The 24,339-nt window shown below is 44.6% G+C and overlaps 1 long non-coding RNA gene across 2 annotated transcripts in view; it reads right to left on the bottom strand.

Annotated features, from left to right (window-relative positions):
• The window catches only part of LOC139758444 (uncharacterized), a 50,973-nt gene extending 26,841 nt beyond the window's left edge, over positions 1-24,132 (bottom strand). For both annotated transcript variants that reach the window (XR_011714823.1, XR_011714824.1), the window contains exons 1-2: positions 24,001-24,132; positions 19,075-19,241 (exon numbers count right to left, since the gene is read on the bottom strand). This is a non-coding gene — a long non-coding RNA (uncharacterized lncRNA). The remainder of the gene's footprint in view (positions 1-19,074; positions 19,242-24,000) is intronic.
• Positions 24,133-24,339: the final 207 nt, after the last annotated feature.

Genomic DNA, 24,339 nt, shown 5'->3' with positions numbered 1-24,339 from the left:
TGGTACTGCTGGTAAGCTCTTTAACTATTCTTGAATCGAGTTTCAGGATGGCACAGATTTAGGTGTTAGTTGGAAATGAATTTCAGTTCCTGGGTACTTCAGCCTCGTATGTCTGAGCCAGTCGTATCTTGCCGCCGGGGCTGTGTCTGGTGGAAAGTTCTGTCTCGCTTCTTAGCACTGAAGATGAGGCCTTGCAGCTACAGAATGTTCATCATCCGGCCTGAGGGATGCTGGTGTATTCATATGGTGATCACTTGGATCACCTCCAGGGTGTTCCTACTAGAGCCATCTCTGCCGTGGTCACCCGCTGCTTCCTCTGCTACAGGAAGACAGATACCTTCCCCAGTGTTCGGCCATGATCGATGTTGGTCACGCGGGAGATATAGGGCAAGTCCTTGCCACACAGGGAGGCTGGCACGTCTCCCTGGCACCTGATGGAGGTGCGGGTGACCCCGGGGTCAAGTACGATTAACATAATTGTTAGCCAGTGGGCATCGTCCGCGCAGGGTGGGATAAGGTTGATATGAGGATCGAAATGACAAACACACCCGTGTGCCCCAGACGGGGACAACACCCAATAACCTGAGTGAAGGAGAGACCACAGTGCACAGAAACAAAGCAGGAACCTGTGTTCGACCCGTCCTGCAGGAAAGGAGCGTCAACGTCTGCCTTTGGGGTGGTTGAGGCGTAACTATTCCATCAGGTGGGAGCGTCCTTCCCTCAGCTGCACCCACCAGAAGTGTTCATAACAGCTTCATCATGCAGGAGGGTCGTGTTCGAGACCGGTACAGCTCTGCGGATGATGTCAAGGTCATCAGGAAACTGAAAGTGAAGAGGATTGCGTCAACTCACATGGGAACCAAGACAAACTCCAAAGTGGACCTGGTAAATGATTGTGATGAAACTCAACCTGATCATATGTAACGTAATGAGGATGATGCACAATGAAAGACTTCAGTCTGAATATCATGTAGCTGGAGGTAAAGTTCAGGAATGTGTGTGTGAGAGAGAATTGGAATCTTCCCTCGTCTGTTGCCGGAGTTGCGCGCAGCTTAAAAAATATTAATGAAGACAAGGTGTCTGCTGGTAAATATTAGAATTACATTGTCACATGGCTATGGAATATTGAGCAAGGTGTTCACATCCCACATTAGAACAATTAATACAGTGCTTCACATTTTGGTAACTGCATAATAAACAAAAAGAGCTGATAGAGAAGGTCCATAGGAGGGCAACAAACATGGTAACAGAACTGAGAGAGCTAAATAAGCTACAGGGAAAGGCTGCAGGCCTTAGATATGCCCGCCTTAGAAGAGAGAAGAGTGAGGGGTGACCTGATCGAAACTTTTACGTTTTTCGAACAGATTTGTAAAGCAGACATTGAACATTTTTTTGAGAGATGTAGAGATAGAACAACCAGAGAACATAACATGAAAGCAAGAAAGAAACTAGTTAACAATGATGTAGTGAAGTACTTCACCAGTGTGAGGGTTGAGGAGGAATGGATTAAACAGATTTGTGGACAGCTTGCCAAAGCTTGAATATTTTCTATAGAGAAATTTGAAGATGGGGGCCCACGTGTGTAGAATTCCCTCTCCATACAGTACACACACACACACACACACACACACACACACACACACACAACGTGCAGCAGACCTAGCAACACCCAGGTTATATAAAGGTAGGTATGTCATGCACACAATCATTCCTGTAATCTAAACCTCTCCTGCTGCTGCTGCCACCAACAGTATTATCCTTTAACACGGGGGACATATTTACAAAGTTCGTTGTTCATCCTGGATTATGACATTAGCCAAGTTTTTTCATTTCTCATGCCTACTGTGGACATCCTGCAAGAAGTATCAGAGCATCAGCTGAAACCAAGGTCAATATGCAGTTCTGACGTGGATTAACTTGGCGACTTAGCTCCATAAGTTGGACGTCAAGGCTTACTTGACACTTACTGCAGGAGTAGGGAAATAGGTGAGATGGGAGAGAAAGCGTGGGTTATGAGGGAAGGGAAGAGGGTGAGTCGTGAGGGAAGGGAAGAGCGTGGGTTGTGAGGGAAGGGAAGAGCGTGGGTTGTGAGGGAAGGGAAGAGCGTGGGTTGTGAGGGGAGGGAAGAGCGTGGGTTGTGAGAGAAGGGAAGAGGGTGAGTTGTGAGAGAAGGGAAGAGGGTGAGTTGTGAGAGAAGGGAAGAGGGTGAGTTGTGAGAAAAGGGAAGAGGGTGGGTTGTGAGGGAAGGGAAGAAGGTGGGTTGTGAGGGAAGGGAAGAGGGTGGGTTGTAAGGGAAGGGAAGAGCGTGGGTTGTGAGGGAAAGGAAGAGCGTGGGTTGTGAGGGAAGGGGAGTATGTGAGTGTGGGGGGGAGGGAGAATTAAGTTCTGAGGTAAGGAAGAGAGTGGGTTGTTAAGGAAGGGTTGCAGGCTCTTGGGGACTCTTCATTTACATATTCCATACTCTCGATGCTGGATCTCTGCCCCTGGTGTTCCTATGCTTCTGAACCTCATCTCATAGATTCTAAGGCCCAGTCCTCTAGGCTGTAGACGTCCAAGGTCTCGGGCTCTCAAGCGTCTCACTTCTGGGTCTTATTGGACGAAATTTTTCGGATCGTTGGCTGCCACGGCCGCTGCTCGACTTATCTTTCGTCAGCTGGATCTCAAGGTGCCGGGATCACTGGCTTTCAAAGCTGAGTCTTTCAGGGTTCGCGAGTTTTCTGAATTATAGCTTTTAAAATCAAGCTCTGAGGCCTCTGGATCTCGTGTCCTCTGACACTTAAGAGTTTCTAAGTCTCGTGGTTTCTGGTTCTCGGAAGTTCTCGCTTCATTGCCTTCTGCGTCCAGCTCTTAAAAGTGCCTTTAGTTCTCTGGGTCTGTGTTGTATGGACCTTGTCTGTAGACCTCACGGACGCTGAATCTCGTTTTCTCTTACTTTAGGAACCTTTAGCTCTACGAGTCTTATGCCTTACGAGTGTCCTGCCTCAGCTGTCGTAGTTCAAGGACTGGGACGTCTGTCTGTCTGTCGTGGTCTTTGGTTTTCAAGGTCTCTCGCTCACGTGGCCTCCGTGTCAAGAACTTCCGCATGCTGGATCCCTGGTTCTTTGGGTCTCTCTCTCTCTCTCTCTCTCTCTCTCTCTCTCTCTCTCTCTCTCTCTCTCTCTCTCTCTCTCTCTCCCAAGGTTTCTGGCCATTAGGACTTTTTTGCATCTCGAGACCTCTGGCTTTCGAGGGCCGCACCCGTCAAAATGTTAACATCTTGCTATCACAGCCACTACTCACATCCACTCCATCAAAACAATTCGTCATCCTCTTCATTGAAGGAATAATTTGCTTTTTGAACGGGTAGAACGCAGGCGAGTTTTGTTCATCTTAAGCGTATGTTAATACGTTAACTCTAGATTTATGGCAACCAATAACTCTCATTTTCATCGTGGCTCAGGGAGGGAAGCACCCCTCCACCAGAAGTAACCCAGGGAAGAGGGTGCCCCTCCACCAACCGTGGCCTCACGCCGGACGGAGCTGTCCAGTTGCCACTCCCTCCCAGACAGGATGCAGGAGGTGCTGTTGTGAAGGACGAGGTCACAAACCTGTTGAGTGATGACCCTGTTGCGTGAGGCAGCGTGGCCAGACACCCATTTGACGGGGTGTCTGGCAGGTGGCGGGGGAGGAGGTCACCCGATCAAAGGTCAGCGAAGTAGCCTTCACCTTCAGAAAGGTCAGCTGGCAGACAACTCATGCCAGCGGAAAACACGGGATAAGACATCATGCCTCTTGTGCATAAAGTCATTCAACATTGGCGCCTGTTTATCATTAAACAATCTGTTTGTGGCCCTTCAACCACAAGCCCGCATTCTCGTGGAACCATTGTTCCCATGGTTGACTCCGTGTCCTGTACATACTGCTGGGTTTATGGTCAAGCCGCAAATGACACATCTCGCCCTGTTGGCTTCACGCTCACGCGCGGCATCCGGAGGTTTGCTATGTAATCGATTGTTGTGTTCACACGCGCGAGCCGAATGTTGGCTCACACGAGTCCAAACATTTCCTCAACTTATCATTAGTTACAAGATCTCGGCTGGTGGTGACCTCGGCTCGTAAAAACCTCGGCTCGTAAAAACCTCGGTTCATGGTAACCTTGGCTCATGATAAACGATAAATGAAACAATGATGTTAATACCTTCGTCATTGATATGCTGGTTCGTGGTAATTTATCATTCATCAAGTGTTAGTGCACGTAAACAATGGCCATCTCTATGTTAATCCATGTGTATGTTGCAGGTGGCAAGACGGATTAAAGTTGTACTGTTGTTAGATCACACTGTGCTGGGCGCCTCTTTTCTCTTGAGTATCATATATATATATATATATATATATATATATATATATATATATATATATATATATATATATATATATGTGTGTGTGTGTGTGTGTGTGTGTGTGTGTGTGTGTGTGTGTGTGTGTGAGGTGGTTTGATCGAGTAAGTAACGCAAGGGTAAGAGAGATGTGTGGAAATAAAAAGAGCGTGGTTGAGAGAGCAGAAGAGGGTGTTTTGAAATGGTTTGGGCACATGGAGAGGATGAGTGAGGAAAGATTGACCAAGAGGATATATGTGTCGGAGGTGGAGGGAACGAGGAGAAGTGGGAGACCAAATTGGAGGTGGAAAGATGGAGTGAAAAAGATTTTGTGTGATCGGGGCCTGAACATGCAGGAGGGTGAAAGGAGGGCAAGGAATAGAGTGAATTGGATCGATGTGGTATACCGGGGTTGACGTGCTGTCAGTGGATTGAATCAGGGCATGTGAAGCGTCTGGGGTAAACCATGGAAAGCTGTGTAGGTACGTATATTTGCGTGTGTGGACGTGTATGTATATACATGTGTATGGGGGTGGGTTGAGCCATTTCTTTCGTCTGTTTCCTTGCGCTACCTCGCAAACGCGGGAGACAGCGACAAAGCAAAAAAAAAAAGAAGAAAAAAAAAAAAATATATATATATATATATATATATATATATATATATATATATATATATATATATATTATATATATATATATATATATTTTATTTATTTATTATACTTTGTCACTGTCTCCCGCGTTTGCGAGGTAGCGCAAGGAAACAGACGAAAGAAATGGCCCAACCCCCCCCCCATACACATGTATATACATACGTCCACACACGCAAATATACGTACCTACACAGCTTTCCATGGTTTACCCCAGACGCTTCATATGCCTTGATTCAATCCACTGACAGCACGTCAACCCCGGTATACCACATCGCTCCAATTCACTCTATTCCTTGCCCTCCTTTCACCCTCCTGCATGTTCAGGCCCCGATCACACAAAATCTTTTTCACTCCATCTTTCCACCTCCAATTTGGTCTCCTTCTTCTCCTCGTTCCCTCCACCTCCGACACATATATCCTCTTGGTCAATCTTTCCTCACTCATTCTCTCCATGTGCCCAAACCACTTCAAAACACCCTCTTCTGCTCTCTCAACCACGCTCTTTTTATTTCCACACATCTCTCTTACCCTTACGTTACTCACTCGATCAAACCACCTCACACCACACATTGTCCTCAAACATCTCATTTCCAGCACATCCATCCTCCTGCGCACAACTCTATCCATAGCCCACGCCTCGCAACCATACAACATTGTTGGAACCACTATTCCTTCAAACATACCCATTTTTACTTTCAGAGATAATGTTCTCGACTTCCACACATTCTTCAAGGCCCCCAGAATTTTCGCCCCCTCCCCCACCCTATGATCCACTTCCGCTTCCATGGTTCCATCCGCTGCCAGATCCACTCCCAGATATCTAAAACACTTCACTTCCTCCAGTTTTTCTCCATTCAAACTCACCTCCCAATTGACTTGACCCTCAACCCTACTGTACCTAATAACCTTGCTCTTATTCACATTTACTCTTAACTTTCTTCTTCCACACACTTTACCAAACTCAGTCACCAGCTTCTGCAGTTTCTCACATGAATCAGCCACCAGCGCTGTATCATCAGCGAACAACAACTGACTCACTTCCCAAGCTCTCTCATCCCCAACAGACTTCATACTTGCCCCTCTTTCCAAAACTCTTGCATTTACCTCCCTAACAACCCCATCCATAAACAAATTAAACAACCATGGAGACATCACACACCCCTGCCGAAAACCTACATTCACTGAGAACCAATCACTTTCCTCTCTTCCTACACGTACACATGCCTTACATCCTCGATAAAAACTTTTCACTGCTTCTAACAACTTTCCTCCCACACCATATATTCTTAATACCTTCCACAGAGCATCTCTATCAACTCTATCATATGCCTTCTCCAGATCCATAAATGCTACATACAAATCCATTTGCTTTTCTAAGTATTTCTCACATACATTCTTCAAAGCAAACACCTGATCCACACATCCTCTACCACTTCTGAAACCACACTGCTCTTCCCCAATCTGATGCTCTGTACATGCCTTCACCCTCTCAATCAATACCCTCCCATATGATTTACCAGGAATACTCAGCAAACTTATACCTCTGTAATTTGAGCACTCACTCTTATCCCCTTTGCCTTTGTACAATGGCACTATGCACGCATTCCGCCAATCCTCAGGCACCTCACCATGAGTCATACATACATTAAATAACCTTACCAACCACTCAACAATACAGTCACCCCCTTTTTTAATAAATTCCACTGCAATACCATCCAAACCTGCTGCCTTGCCGGCTTTCATCATCCGCAAAGCTTTCACTACCTCTTCTCTGTTTACCAAATCATTTTCCCTAACCCTCTCACTTTGCACACCACCTCGACCAAAACACCCTATATCTGCCACTCTATCATCAAACACATTCAACAAACCTTCAAAATACTCACTCCATCTCCTTCTCACATCACCACTACTTGTTATCACCTCCCCATTTGTCCCCTTCACTGAAGTTCCCATTTGCTCCCTTGTCTTACGCACTTTATTTACCTCCTTCCAGAACATCTTTTTATTCTCCCTAAAATTTAATGATACTCTCTCACCCCAACTCTCATTTGCCCTTTTTTTCACCTCTTGCACCTTTCTCTTGACCTCCTGTCTCTTTCTTTTATACATCTCCCACTCAATTGCATTTTTTCCCTGCAAAAATCGTCCAAATACCTCTCTCTTCTCTTTCACTAATACTCTTACTTCTTCATCCCACCACTCACTACCCTTTCTAATCAACCCACCTCCCACTCTTCTCATGCCACAAGCATCCTTTGCGCAATCCATCACTGATTCCCTAAATACATCCCATTCCTCCCCCACTCCCCTTACTTCCATTGTTCTCACCTTTTTCCATTCTGTACTCAGTCTCTCCTGGCACTTCCTCACACAGGTCTCCTTCCCAAGCTCACTTACTCTCACCACCCTCTTCACCCCAACATTCACTCTTCTTTTCTGAAAACCCATACAAATCTTCACCTTAGCCTCCACAAGATAATGATCAGACATCCCTCCAGTTGCACCTCTCAGCACATTAACATCCAAAAGTCTCTCTTTCGCACGCCTGTCAATTAACACGTAATCCAATAACGCTCTCTGGCCATCTCTCCTACTTACATACGTATACTTATGTATATCTCGCTTTTTAAACCAGGTATTCCCAATCATCAGTCCTTTTTCAGCACATAAATCTACAAGCTCTTCACCATTTCCATTTACAACACTGAACACCCCATGTATACCAATTATTCCCTCAACTGCCACATTACTCACCTTTGCATTCAAATCACCCATCACTATAACCCGGTCTCGTGCATCAAAACCACTAACATACTCATTCAGCTGCTCCCAAAACATATATATATATATATATATATTTTATTTATTTTGCTTTGTCGCTGTCTCCCGCGTTAGCGAGGTAGCGCAAGGAAACAGACGAAAGAATGGCCCAACCCGCCCACATACACATGTATATACATACACGTCCACACACGCAAATATACATACCCATACATCTCAATGTACACATATATATACACACACAGACATATACATATATACACATGTACATAATTCATACTGTCTGCCTTTATTTGTTCCCATCGCCACCTCGCCACACATGGAATAACAACCCCCTCCCCCCTCATGTGTGCGAGGTAGCGCTAGGAAAAGACACCAAAGGCCACATTCGTTCACACTCAGTCTCTAGCTGTCATGTAATAATGCACCGAAACCGCAGCTCCCTTTCCACATCCAGGCCCCACACAACTTTGCATGGTTTACCCCAGACGCTTCACATGCCCTGGTTCAATCCATTGACAGCATGTCGACCCCGGTATACCACATCGTTCCAATTCACTCTATTCCTTGCACGCCTTTCACCCTCCTGCATGTTCAGGCCCCGATCACTCAAAATCTTTTTCACTCCATCTTTCCACCTCCAATTTGGTCTCCCACCTCTGCTCGTTCCCTCCACCTCTGACACATATATCCTCTTGGTCAATCTTTCCTCACTCATTCTTTCCATGTGACCAAACCATTTCAAAACACCCAGAAGATCTTCTGCTCTCTCAACCACACTCTTTTTATTTTCACACATCTCTCTTAACCTTACATTACTTACTCGATCAAACCACCTCACACCACATATTGTCCTCAAACATCTCATTTCCAGCACATCCATCCTCCTCCGCACAACTCTATCCATAGCCCACGCCTCGCAACCATACAACATTGTTGGAACCACTATTCCTTTAAACATACCCATTTTTGCTTTCCGAGATAATGTTCTCGACTTCCAAACATTCTTCAAGGCTCCCAGAATTTTCGCCCCCTCCCCCACCCTATGATTCACTTCCGCTTCCATGGTTCCATCCGCTGCCAGATCCACTCCCAGATATCTAAAACACTTCACTTCCTCCAGCTTTTCTCCATTCAAACTTATCTCCCAATTTACTTGGCCCTCAGCCCTACTGTACCTAATAACCTTGCTCTTATTCACATTTATTCTTAACTTTCTTCTTTCACACACTTTACCAAACTCAGTCACCAGCTTCTGCAGTTTCTTACATGAATCAGCCACCAGCGCTGTATCATCAGCGAACAACAACTGACTCACTTCCCAAGCTCTCTTATCCACAACAGACTGCATACTTGCCCCTCTTTCCAAAACTCTTGCATTCACCTTCCTAACAACCCCATCCATAAACAAATTAAACAACCATGGAGACATCACACACCCCTGCCGCAAACCTACATTCACTGAGAACCAATCACTTTCCTCTCTTCCTACACGTACACATGCCTTACATCCTCGATAAAAACTTTTCACTGCTTCTAACAACTTGCCTCCCACACCATATATTCTTAAAACCTTCCACAGAGCATCTCTATCAACTCTATCATATGCCTTCTCCAGATCCATAAATGCTACATACAAATCCATTTGCTTTTCTAAGTATTTCTCACATACATTCTTCAAAGCAAACACCTGATCCACACATCCTCTACCACTTCTGAAACCACACTGCTCTTCCCTAATCTGATGCTCTGTACATGCCTTCACCCTCTCAATCAATACCCTCCCATATAATTTACCAGGAATACTCGACAAACTTATACCTCTGTAATTTGAGCACTCACTCTTATCCCCTTTGCCTTTGTACAATGGCACTAAGCAAGCATTCCGCCAATCCTCAGGCACCTCACCATGAATCATACATACATTAAATAACCTTACCAACCACTCAACAATACAGTCACCCCCTTTTTAATAAATTCCACTGCAATACCATCCAAACCTGCTGCCTTGCCGGCTTTCATCTTCCGTAAAGCTTTTACTACCTCTTCTCTATTTACCAAATCATTTTCCCTCACCCTCTCACTTTGCACGCCACCTCGACCAAAACACCCTATATCTGCCACTCTATTATCAAACACATTCAACAAACCTTCAAAATACTCACTCCATCTCCTTCTCACATCACCACTACTTGTTATCACCTCCCCATTTCTCCCCTTCACTGAAGTTCCCATTTGCTCCCTTGTCTTACGCACCCTATTTACCTCCTTCCAAAAGATCTTTTTATTCCCCCTGAAATTTAATGATACTCTCTCACCCCAACTCTCATTTGCCCACTTTTTCACCTCTTGCACCTTTCTCTTGACCTCCTGCCTGTTTCTTTTATACCTCTCCCACTCATTTGCATTTTTTCCCTGCAAAAATCGTTCAAATGCCTCTCTCTTCTCTTTCACTAATAATCTTACTTCTTCATCCCACCACTCACTACCTTTTCTAATCAACCCACCTCCCACGCTTCTCATGCCACAAGCATCTTTTGCGCAAGCCATCACTGATTCCCTAAATACATCCCATTCCTCCCCCACTCCCCTTACCTCCTTTGTTCTCACCTTTTTCCATTCTGTACTCAGTCTCTCTTGGTACTTCCTCACACAAGTCTCCTTCCCAAGCTCACTTACTCTCACCACCCTCTTCACCCCAACATTCTCTCTTCTTTTCTGAAAACCCATACAAATCTTCACCTTCGCCTCCACAAGATAATGATCAGACATCCCTCCAGTTGCACCTCTCAGCACATAACATCCAAAAGTCCCTCTTTTGTGCGTCTATCAATTAACACGTAATCCAATAACGCCCTCTGGCCATCTCTCCTACTTACATACGTATACTTATGTATATCTCGCTTTTTAAACCAGGTATTCCCAATCACCAGTCCTTTTTCAGCACATAAATCTACAAGCTCTTCACCATTTCCATTTACAACACTGAACATTCCATGTATACCATTTATTCCCTCAACTGCCACATTACTCACCTTTGCATTCAAATCACCCATCACTATAACCCGATCTTGTGCATCAAAACCACTAACACACTCATTCAGCTGCTCCCAAAATACTTGCCACTCATGATCTTTCTTCTCATGCCCAGGTGCATTTGCACCAATAATCACCCATCTCTCTCTATCAACTTTCAGTTTTACCCATATCACTCTAGAATTTACTTTCTTACACTTTATCACATACTCCCACAACTCCTGATTCAGGAGTAGTGCTACTCCTTCCCTTGCTCTTGTCCTCTCACTAACCCCTGACTTTACTCCCAAGACATTCCCAAACCACTCTTCCCCTTTACCTTTGAGCTTCGTTTCACTCAGAGCCAAAACATCCAGGTTCCTTTCCTCAAACATACTACCTATCTCTCCTTTTTTCTCATCTTGGTTACATCCACACACATTTAGACACCCCAATCTGAGCCTTCGAGGAGGATGAGCACTCCTCGCGTGACTCCTCCTTCTGTTTCCCCTTTTAGAAAGATAAAATACAAGGAGGGGAGGATTTCTGGCCCCCCGCTCCCGTCCCCTTTAGTCGCCTTCTACGACACGTGAGGAATGCGCGGGAAGTATTCTTTCTCCCCTATCCCCAGGGATATATATATATATATATATATATATATATATATATATATATATATATATATATATATATATATATATACATTTCTTTCTTTTTCTTTCATACTATTCGCCATTTCCCGTGTTAGCGAGGTAGCGCTAAGAACAGAGGACTGGGCCTTTGAGTGAATATCCTCATCTGGCCCCCTTCTCTGTTCCTTCTTTGGGAAAAAGAAAAAAAAGAGGGGAGGATTTCCAGCCCCCCGCTCCCTTCCCTTTTAGTCGCCTTCTACGACACGCAGGGAATACGTGGGAAGTATTCTTTCTCCCCTATCCCCAGGGATAATATATATATATATATATATATATATATATATATATATATATATATATATATATATATATATATATATATATATATTCCTATGAGTCCACGGGGAAAATGAAACACGATAAGTTCCCAAGTGCACTTTCGTGTAATAATCACATCATCAGGGGAGACACAAGAAAGAAATATAAGTCAGTTGATATACATCGAAGAGACAAAGCTAGGACGCCATTTAGTAAACATGTGATTGTCCAAAACACACAACGAGCGTGTATGTTTTGGACAATCACATGTTTACCAAATGGCGTCCTAGCTTCGTCTCTTCGATGTATATCACCTGACTTATATTTCTCTCTTGTGTCTCCCCTGATGATGTGATTATTACATGAAAGTGCACGTGGGAAGTTATCGTGTTTAATTTCCCAGTGGACTCATAGGAATATCTTGATCAGCGCAAAATTGTGATCCTTTCCAATATATATATATATATATATATATATATATATATATATATATATATATATACGCACACCCACACACACACACACACACACACACACACTATTCGCCATTTCCCGCGTTAGCGAGGTAGCGTTAAGAACAAAGGACTGAGCCTTTGAGGGAATATCCTCACTTGGCCCCCTTCTCTGTTCATTCTTTTGGAAATTCAAAAGCCAGATGGGAGGATTTCCAGCCCCACGCTCCCTCCCCTTTTAGTCGCCTTCCACAACACGCAGGAAATACGTGGGAAGTGTTCTTTCCCCACTATCCCCAGGGTTAATAATAATGATAATGATTATATATATATGTATATATATATATATATATATATATATATATATATATATATACTGGAAAGGAGACCGTTCTAACCCTTTCAACTATCACCTTAATGCTCTCTCTCTCTCTCTCTCATATATATATATATATATATATATATATATATATATATATATATATATATATATATATATGAAAGAGAACCACTTTCAAAAGCTTTACCAACCCTGAAAATTCGTCTTTACAACCTTCCAAAAGCTGTACCGACCCTGGGTACTTGGTTTCACTTCTGTATCATCTACACAATAGAGAACAAATCTTGGGCAGTGGCAGAAATTTTGTTGTACGCGTAATGCTGGTGGGTACCAAGTGTAGCGTTTGTGGTCACTATGGTCCGATCCTTCTGGGGAATATAGTCTTGCGTCCAGATACATGAAGGGTTGTAATTACCTCAGCTGTACCAACAGATATACGGGGAGCAGCAATGACCTCAGCTGCACCAACAGATACAGAATGGCTGAGGGGGGGCGGGGGGCGTGGGGGTGACCCTGCGCTAAGGTCAGTTTCAATTGGTCATCCTTTTCTTCGTGACGTTCACATTGTGTCTTGGCCAGTGCCCCACAATGGTCTGCCTGACTCTGACGACTGAGAGCGGCTGTAATTTCAGCACAGTTGTCTGAGATAACATTCCCTCAGGTTACACAGTCTCTAGTCTTGACTGAGCAATGTGACACCAACGCAGAATGCTATCTATCTTAATGAGACATACTGGCATCAAGAAAGCTTCTCATCTCGAACTACACAGGGATGCGTGTGTAGTTTTAACTCGTTATGAAATGAATGTGAACACCGAAGCTCCACAACTGAGAGCCAGGACGAGGCATACAAGCCAACACTCACATAACGGACCCGACACCCCACCACAAGCCGTGGAACATCAACAGACGTGCGTCTTGAAACCATCGCTTTGGACCACTCGACGTTCGGGGAGCAGGGCAGTGACCCGCCCTTCGCCACGGTCACGCTGGTAATCAGGGTACAATTGTTGACCTTAAATAGACTTGATAACTTAACGATGGAGTTCCCAGCAGTAAGTTGGGGGGTCCACAGCCACCCACGGCTGACGTCTGGCCTCTGTTGGTTTCGTGAGTTGATCGAAGTCATGACCGCGAGTGGTGGAAGCTGGCTTCCTGCTAGACATTTGGATGGCCTCCTGTCGAACCTCTGTGTTGCTAGACGGATCTGTTTAGTCACACAGTGAATCTTGTTCGAAAAAATAAATGAACAAAAACGACCAATAGTACAAACATGACGCCATAGAGAATTTTGTAAGAGAACCGGAAAAAGGACCAAATATACAGATGTTTGGGGTTGTTCGCATCTCTACAAGTTTCGTACAGACCAGTTGAGATTATTCTGAAACTGTGCATCAAATGCGACAAAATAAAAGTCTACTTTGCTCGCTGGTTCTGTGGACTCCTCTACAACAAACATGTCTCAGAGTCTGATTGTTGCTCGTATGAAGTCAATCGCCTCCTTCGCCTTATTCTTGGTTCCCTAGGCTACTGTATTAGTTTCCTACTTCTGCTTATATCTTCGTATGGCAGTGATAACAAGACGCAGAAAAAAAATCGTTTAAACCTTTGTAGATGACACAAGAACGAGTTTTACAACCTTACTGACACTGGTCACCAGAAGAATTGCAAAGCGATATCAAACATGTCTTCCTATACAACTCCAACAACAGCGGGAGTCAGCGAGAAGGAAATATTTCGGTTTTCTTAAGGATTGAAAGAAGTAGATTGTGAAAAATGAAGGTCAGAGTTGCTTTAAGAAACATGAGGTAAACATAGTATATATGTCATTGGCCCATGAATGTTCACACTGCTGCTGGCAACTGCAAGGAATGCCTCATGATAGCAAGACTCCGGAACTGTACCAGAAAGAAATTGAATGTTTCCTCCAAGATGTATCAGATCAGCAGTTGCAGAGGATTTACGAAGAAGTACAGGAGAGCAACAACACAGAGCCTGGTAAACCAGACCTTCACATGGGAAGCTACAAGGAGCCTGGTAGACCAGAGCCTCTCCTGGACAGCTATGAGGAGCAGAGTCGACCAGACCCTCACCCGAGTGACAAAGGTAACCTGGTAGACTAGACCTTCACTAAAGGGATGATGACATTAGTACCATCACTCATACTGGCCGACCTCCTATTTGACCTGTGCGGTGTTGCTGTCGTGTGTGGTGTTGCTGGTGTTGCATGAACTAGTGTTGCCTGGTTTGTGTGGTGCTGCAGTTGTTGCATCACGACTGGTGTTGGCTTGGCCTATTCTTCATAACGTATCTGTACAGTACAGAAAGGGAGAGGTCCTCTCGTATACGGCGTCAGGGGCACGAGTGTTGCTCCCATCTCGGAGGTTGTCCCTGCTAGGTATGTGTGTGAGGCGAGCCATCGTCACGTCATGAAGTACACAGATGGATGATGTCTTCGACATGGCCTACCGTCGTGTGGAAGTAAAATATACGTGGAAGTCTTGATAGGTTCTTTCATTAATAGCAATGACTTTCCGTGCGGATTGACTTTCTAGTGATGATATTCAGCACACTGCAGTAGTAGTTCCATGAGCGTGTACTTGACCTATCAGCAGTAAGTGTCTGAAGTAGACTTCTTTCTCGGAGGTCTTGCTTGCCCTGCGGTGATGTGGTTTATTAGTGTTGTGGTATGTTGGTTTAGGGAAGCTATCCATGTGCTGCAGTTTGATACCATGAAGTATGTTGTTTCCTTGTCTATGAAGGAGCTTGGTGACCAAAGATGAGCAGTGTATTTCAAATATCTGACCGGGGCGTCGTAAGAAATATGTCATTGTCCCTTTTGTTTAATGGATTATATTTCTAGTCATGATGCAAAGCATTACTGTCGCTTTATTATGTAAAGCTATGATTTGTTTTTCGTATTTCAGGTCATTACTGATACTGACTTCATTTCTGATAATGGTTTAGGGAGCAATTTGAGTACGAGAGTAAACTTTTTCTCGTCAAAATGCATTACTTTAGATTCAATTTCCATGTCTCTGACCACACTATCAATCTGTCTAAATCATTTCGGATCTTTAAACAGTCTTCCCCTGATTTCATGTCATCGACAGGTAATGAAATCCTACAGGTGAATCCAGTCTCCAGGTCGCTGGTTTTAATAATGTAATGTATGGGTCCCAAGACTGAGCCTTGTGGAACGCCACTTGTCACGTGAAGCCAGTATGGATGGATCTGACGTCACATGATGTTCCGTTTGTCTGTCTTTCAGCCACTGATACCAGATTGGAAATTCAATTTCCTTTTCTTTAAGATTTGATCTCATCAATCTTGTATGTTGCACTTTGTTGAAAGCCTACTTATATTGGAAGTATATGATAGCTGACTGCGGAGTTCCGGTTATCATGTACGAGTTGTATCAGGTTCGTAAAACATGTTTATGATCGGTCCTTACAGTCGAAGTATGGCTGACAGGACGGTCGTTCGAAGTGCACTTTGTCTTCTTTTTATTTGAAAGTTGATGGTCGAATCAAGAAGCTTGCCATCATTCTGCACTTTCTGTCTCTGTAGCAGTTTGTTGACATTTTAATGAGGTGTGAGGGTAATGTGCTGGCTTACTTCCGGCATTTGTCTGACATCGTCACTACCGACCACCTCAATCATTCGCATTCACCATCCATAGATTTTGAAGTCCTTTATAATACTGAATATTTTGAGAATATTTTTTTATTCTCCGGTAAACAGAAATATGTTCTGTGCTTGTACTATGCTGTGGGGGAGGACCGGGTAGCGGGTGGCAGAGAGTGGAGGGAGTGCGGGAGGCGGGTGGAGGGTGGCAGTGGGAGTGCGGGAGGCGGGTGGAGGGTGGCAGCAGAAGAGGGTGACGGTGCTGCCACTCTCCACATGGCAGATATATACGGTCGTCAGCTCCACCCATGGTTTATGTGGGCGTGCTGTCCACGTGGGAGACACCAGCAGGTAACTAACATTACACCGCCACATATCAGCCTGGCTTGTGGTGCTACCCCAGGCCACTGCCGTGTGGTATGCACGTAATGGACACCCGAACCATTTATGTCGCTGGCGAGGCACGAGGTAATTTGATAAAGATGATTCTTCTCTGATTTATATTACTGAAGATGAGACCTTAGTCGCTCACAGTTTATTGCCATCTTAAATAAAATGTACCGCAAATTCCTGGACCAACGAGCAGTAATAAGTGTCGGAGGGAAGATGTAATACACGAGTCGAACACCACTGTGGCCCAACACTATACTACTTGTCGCGCCGTACCTCACTTCCCGACCTCCGGATCTCTCATCCCCGCACCACACGCTCCCTGGCCCCTACACCTGCCTTACTACATCAATGCTCACAGTGTACGAGGTCTTGTGTCTTCATGTCTACAGTGTACGAGATCTTGTGTCCTCATGCCCCAGTGTACGAGGTGTCGACAGTGTTATGTACCCAGGAGGTACTAAAGCAGGCTACGAAACGATGAAGACTACTGTAGAATATTTCTCAAAAGCGACAGACCGAAGGAACAAGGAAACAGTCGAAAGGAAGGACAAGAACCGGAGACAACGAAGAGGCTGCAGAAGTGAACCTCACTCGTACCTGAGACAGATCAGAAATGTTAAGTGATGAGAATGTATCACTGAAAATAATGTTTACAGATTTAAAGAGCTGAAGTTCAAGGATCAAATTAGGGAAAGCAAACGTAACATTGTTGGAATAGTAGAGAGACAACTTACTAAAGATATAAGAACTTATCCATTTAGCCCCGAAGCATATCTGATAGCAAGAGTGAAAAGAAAAGACAAGGGAGAGGGGATCGGCCCTCCTAATGAACGACAGGCTTAAGATTCAGAAAATAATGGAAGACGGGCAGAGTAACTGTAGGAAAGAAATGTGCACGAGTGTTTATAATTCATCATCGTCCAATGAAAGTAGAGTCAAAACAAGTATACAAAGATGATACTCCCTAGAGATGGTCCACATCTGATGGTGGCAGATGTGTGTTATGAACGTAGACACAGATACAGACTCAGGGAGACAAAGTTTCATGGTGAATACAGGAAATTCCTCGTCTCACCATGTCACAGAGCCTGACACACCATCGCTACCAGATCTTATCTTCACAGACGGTAGCAGGAAACTGAAAATGTCATCTTAGATAAACCTGTGTGAAGTTGTGGTCATGTAAAGCCTGAATTTGATCGTGTGGTAAATGTGGACATTAAGAGAAAAGAGATGAAATCAGACGCAAGGATGAGAAACGATTATAGAAACTAAACTAAAAAATCTTCAAAAACATAAATGAAAAATAGAGTGATGTACTATAGGTCATTGTTGTAGGGTCAATAAGATTTGTCACAAGAGTAGGGACATGAGAAGCTTCAACCTCGTATACAGAGGGAGAGGTGAAAAGTTCAGGAGCTGAAAAAAAAGAGAGATAGGGTCCAGAAAAATGTTTAAAAACAAGAGAGATTTCGGATGTACTGTTGTAAAGATGTAGGTGGCACTACAACAAGAAACATTTGAAAGTATAAGAAAACTAGAAATGATTATAGAAAGATACACAAGGCTAGACAACGAAACAAAGAATACTATGCAGAAAGCAAGAGACAGTCCACAGCTCTTCCGTAACTTCATCAAGATTGTGTTACAAGAACAGTTGATCAGGTTAAGGGATTCAAGAAATGTTTGTAAAGGCTTGTGTAATGGTATGCGAGGTGCTACATGACAGGTTCAAAGGTGTTTTCTCAGTGGAAGACATCATATCCCAGACATTAATCAGGTGGAATAGGAAGAGGTCTTGAAAAGCACTAAAATATTCAGAAAAGTCACACACATACAATTAATGGTTCTTAACCCATAACAGGCTAATGGATCAGATAAAGTTTCTGCAGTATGCCACTTGAATAAATGTTCAAGATGTGGCTGGGGGAAGGTAAAGTGCCACTCCTGTGGGATAGACTCGAAGTTATGCCTGACTTTAAGAAGAAACTGGGAAGCTGCATTGACGTGTGGTTTGTAAAATATGAGAAAAGATAGAGAAAACGTGCCACTTTCTCCAAACAAAAACCTACCTAAGCGAGAGAACACAGACTCAGGGACAGAATATCTTGGGCAATAAAACTCCTAAATTTCTACGAGAGTGAACTCCGTTTAAAACATAGGAGCAAGACAGATGAAGTGTGTATCTCGACAGTCAGAAAGCATTTGACATTACACCCCATAGTGTGTGTGTGTGTGTGTGTGTGTGTGTGTGTGGTTGCAGTTATACCATTCTTCAGTGTCCTGGTTTTTATGTGTAACGATGGTTCATACCGTCCATACCAAGTATTTCCGGCATAACAAGATATGAAAGTCTCAATTTTGGTAAGCAAGCGTCTGAACGATGACTGACCCCCATGACCCTGGGTCAGTGAACACTGTTAGACGGACAGTAACGTTCACCTCGCTCTAACATAAGCCCCAAGTCACCTGCCCTGGCATTATCCTGCCCCACGTGTCACTTACCTCAATATATTCAGCAGGTAAAAGGCTTCGTGTGAACCTCCACACGGCTGCCTGGGTCGCGTCCTGTTCATTACCACCTGCTGCTGCTGCTGCTTGATCTGTGGTCCTTGTGTGCTCCAGGAAGGCCTAGCAGTCATTCCTCAGGTTTCGTGTTTCACCTCGGGGCCCTATTATTATTACTATTATCATTATTATTATTATTATTATCATTATTATCATTATTATTATCATTATTATTATATTATCATTATCATTATTATTATCATCATCATCATTATTATTAAGTTTATTGGACAGAAACTGATACAGAGTTAGATCATTGACATGGTACAACATTATATCAGCTCATACTCAACAAGGTACACGAGCATAGTCTACCTGGTATGGGTAATCATTATGTTATTGTGGTCACAGTAATACAGAATGTACAGGACAAAGATACATCAGCGCTTGAGAAACAATGTACCAAACAAGGACTTCACATAATATTGAGGAACCTTGGATAATTGTTCATTGTGGTCACTTGAGGTTTACTGATTGTTAACCTCCCTACCAGAGGACCTGAGTTGGGGTTGGGTGACGATCCACGGGAAACCTCGGGATCATAACGGACCCAGCGTACCCTGAGGGTCGTGAGGGATCTGGGCCAGGTATAGCAAGCGGCTACAACGGGTAGGGAACATGATCCTGGGTGATCAGGGCCACGAGAAATGTTCAGTGACCCACTGGTGAGGAGAGGGTGGAGGGGTCTGTAGTAGCTAGGGCGTGGGAGGGGGAATACCTCTGCTGTTGTGAAAGATTTGTCAGGTCCAGATCATGACAAGGGCCCTTGTCTTTTCACAACCAAGTCTCTCTCTCTGCCTGCCGGTCCAATACTTACTTTCAAGATTCACCGACTACCGTGAACAAGAGCCACCCAGAGGTAGTACACTTGTGGAGGAATTAAAAAAAAAAAAAAAGATACAAGGAAATGATGACAGTGTGGAAGACTGGACAGTTGACGACCGTGGAGCTGCCCATGGCTCTGAGCCACGAGATATTGGCATCGCTACTCTAGTGGCATTAATTAGAGGAGACTGTTGCTGTGTACGTAGATGGATGGATGGTTTAAATGTTCAGACTGTTAAACTGTTGAGGATATTTGATCTTGAACGACGAGGGAAACCGAAAAATATAAAGAGAGGAACATCTCTGATGGATCGAGTATGACCAAACTGGACGGGAACATAGAACACAGCTCAGTCTGGCTTTCCAAACCAGCCAATATGTTGACTTGAAGCAACCCACAGAGGGAGGGTACTGCAGCCGCTGTTCAGTCTAACGTGCCTACATGATTTACCGAGCGTCCTTGAGTGTAAGTCTCCATCCCATACCCACACAAATAAGTGATCACGCATGAACGATCACATACGTCACCCATGAACCACTGACTCAACATGATAAATAGTTAATTACAATGTTCATCAAACGCTACACTCATCACTACCAATAATGACCCGCACTTATCAAACTGTTGGTAACACGAGACCTCCAGATCACACAGGTCACAGTGGTCATACGAGACCTCCAGGTCACAGGTCACAGTGGTTATACGCGACCTCCAGGTCACACAGGTCACTGGTTATATGAGACCTTTAGTTTACACATAGCAATGGCATTACATCTGCAGGTCAGACACGTAATTGTGGTGTCAGGTCACGGAGGTCACTACTGGACGACAAGTGAAGCAAAACACGGGTCATATGAATCACCTGGTCTACCCAGGTCACATGGGTCACACGGACTGTTCAGTGAGGTCATATGGCTGCCCCAGAGAACACTGGGTCGTCACAGACTACAGGTCAATATGGTCTGTACATGTGCTAGGTCACACGGGTGAGAGGTCACAGGGGTCAGAGAGGTCAAGATACGGGAGGAAGGCAGGGCGAGAGGCGGGGGCCAAGCTACAGATAAACCACCAGAAGCCACTATATATACACACGCCGGGGGCTACCCCAGCAAGGGGCACTCGCATACTGGTTATTTCCTCCCCTCTATATACACCCCAGGCTCCCCCTCCGCCACACTCCCCCCGGCCCAGAACAGGTACATACCCACCCTGGTACCAGAAGAGAGACAGGTGCAGGAGCAAGGCGTCTTCCCCAGGCAGGTCTTGCTTCAGGCTGTGGCATAGCTGGGGGAGGGGTGTTGACCTGTGACGTAATTCCTCACGGTACAGGTCACCAACACAAAGGTTGTGGCTTAGTGCTGTCTTTCCTCCCCCATAGATGGCATCCTCCCTCACCCGCGGCATCCTCCCTCACCAGCGGCACCCTCCCTCACCTGCGGCACCCTCCCTCACCGGCGGCACCCTCCCTCACCGGCGGCACCCTCCCTCACCGGCGGCACACAGGTAGGGTATATAGACCAGACAAGTAGATGTGGATAGAGTTGTAATGTTGTTGATCTGTTAACTCGCCCACTGTGCAACCTTTAGTACAAGCTACGGTTGTGTGGCAGACTATTCAGGAATTATCAGAAACCCACTTGACGCTGTCCTTCGTTGAATATGATCAGTAGATGGAAACTACATGGACTAACCAACCAGGCAGCAGTGTGGCCAGAAGAAGGAGCAGCAGCGCTGTGAATAAGGCTTGCTTCAAGTGGCACATGGCAACATGTGCAACACCTCGGCACCGTTACTGTTAGTCGTCTTCATAAATTATCATCATGTACAAGACCCAGGGTGTTACCGGACTCCGCCTGCCTCTGGTTACACCGCGAGTGGAAGTCATCGAGGAGGCTGTACCATCGCATGCTGACGAATGGGAGCACAGTCTCATCGAAGAATTTCTCATTCCAAGGGAGTTCATTTCCCTGCTACTGGAAGTAGGGCAGCTTGGAGCTGCAGGAGCTCTTGGTAAAGGGTCGTGAGGCAATCATACAGCTATGAGAATGAATATAGGAACGAGGGTAGCGAGCATCTCTTTGACAACCCGAACACTGACACGGTTTAAGTTTCTTAAAAGGAAAAGTGGTCACTTCTGTAGCCATTCTTTTGATACATTTGGTCGTCAGGATATTGTTAGGTCACGATTGAGATGCTATGACAGGAAAGTGTATACAACTGAGTAATATGATCGTATTTTCTTCAGTCTTATGCTAATGTGACAATCATACCAATACCAAATCCATCGTTAGGTTGAACATATCTATTCGATTTATCACAGCCAACGGCCACAATACACATTGTTGTCCATTTCATACGGAGAAAATCATATTTCAATGGAAAGTCATTAGAATTTATCAACGTAAAACAAATACTACTACTCAGTTACCTACGGCTCAGCCGCGTTATAAGGGAGGAGCTACTCGACTCTTTATACAGGGTAAGCCACTGGCATCCGGTCGCATAAACACAGTCGAGAGTGATTGCCACCATTATTTACGCTAATGTTAACGTGCAGCAGCAGTGGTATTCTGGGCAGGGAGGGAGCAGCACCACCGCTGACGGTAAGAACTGACCCAAGTGCTGCACTACTGTGCCGTCCTCTGGCCACGAGATAAGATGTAATTGTGTGGGTTATGTTGAGGGTGGTGTGGCCAGCCGACAGACGTGACCGGCCACACACCGCCGTGGACGACCACCGCGCCACACATACATACTAACTCGGGCTTCAAGGCGCAGGAACGTTTTGGTGCTGTGAGTGGATGTTGTATATCCCTGCACACTTCACATATACGCAATATTGTATGTAAAGTTGTGCATGGTTAAGGATTTCGTCTACGGAGGAAGTTTAAACAACACAATTGGTTCATGCCCACTCCGGCCTGTCCAGAGGTCTTCTTACGTCTCAGATATCCCTCTGTTCTCTTTATATAGCTTCTCTGTACACTTACTTCCCTGAGAAACCCAACACAGGGTTTGCAACTACTTTTTTCATGATATTTACCGAATTCTGTTTATGGTACATTCGTTTTCTGTAGGAATGTTGTATAATCATGTATAATCAATACATTTAGCACAGGTCATGTCGTTTTAGCCAGAGTTAGATACACTATTCTGAAGTCCGTGTTTTGTAAAGTTCATGCTGTAAGACATGCGACCTGGAGTTTCGATCCGACTGGATCATGGGATAAAGATGTTCTTGCATATAACGAATCCATAACTTTTTTTTTCATGTTTTTGGTGTATGTAACGGGTCGTGGCTTAATGATTATCTGGCAGTCGATAACCATTGAGAGCCATAGCTTACATGCATCACTAATTTGTTCTTAATCAGACCCTATCAACAACAGGAGCGATCTTCACATGTTCAGGAAGTTCGCCTGTAGTTGCATGTTCATACCCTAGTGTTGTCAACTCGGGGAAGCACGTCAGCATGAGACGCTGAGTCGGCAGCCGACCACCGAAGAAGCAACGAGTACATCTTGGTGGTGATTTAATCCGTGGCAACCCATGAGCTCAGCTCACATCCACACACACACACACAAAAAAAAAAAAAAAAAAAAAAAAACGGGGCGAGTGTTCGTTATTTTGCAAAAGGACGACGTTAAGAAACATTCTCCAGTTCTGTTGGTCCTGGTACGTATTAACAGTCATCAGGGCCCGGGAGACATGGTGGCTTCCTAGTATTACTTTTGACTTGGGTCACTTAATAAAACCCTACTTTTAAACCTTCTTACCACAGGGCACCGATATTTTCTTCTCGTCAGAATATTCCAGTCAATTGTCCTCGTTTCAACAACTTGGTTGCTATTTGAGTCTTGCCTTATTTCTGTCATACTGTCGAGGCTTATGTTGATCGTGAAAACACCTATAGTATGGTCAAGACGATAATACCTCGGCTTAACATGGTCACCAGCTCAGACATAGGGCATAGGCGTATTCAAGCAGATAACCAAGTCTCACTGAACAGTTCAAACAAATAAAATACGACGACTTACGGAAATCTAACGACAATGAACCGATTAGCCTCCTTGTGTGGCGGTGCTTCTTAATGGTTCCGGATCGCCATCGTCGTGGAATTGTTCCATATAACATTACTGGCGTGGTAGCACGTCTGCACACACTAGGAGTCACTGATGAAATGGCCGATCACCAGGAGGTGAAGCAGGAACGCTCGTGGAAGTTGAAACACCAAACCACATGAACAGAACTCGCTTCCATCCGTTCAGACCACAATATTCGAAATGTATTACTATTTTTCCCTTTTCTGACCAACTACTTCGTACATTATCAGTTATCATGCTATTTATCATACTGTTTCACTCAAAACAAATGAT

Source organism: Panulirus ornatus, chromosome 30, assembly GCF_036320965.1.
Source record: "Panulirus ornatus isolate Po-2019 chromosome 30, ASM3632096v1, whole genome shotgun sequence".
Lineage (NCBI taxonomy): Eukaryota > Metazoa > Arthropoda > Malacostraca > Decapoda > Palinuridae > Panulirus > Panulirus ornatus.
This window is presented reverse-complemented; position numbering and strand designations above follow the sequence as displayed.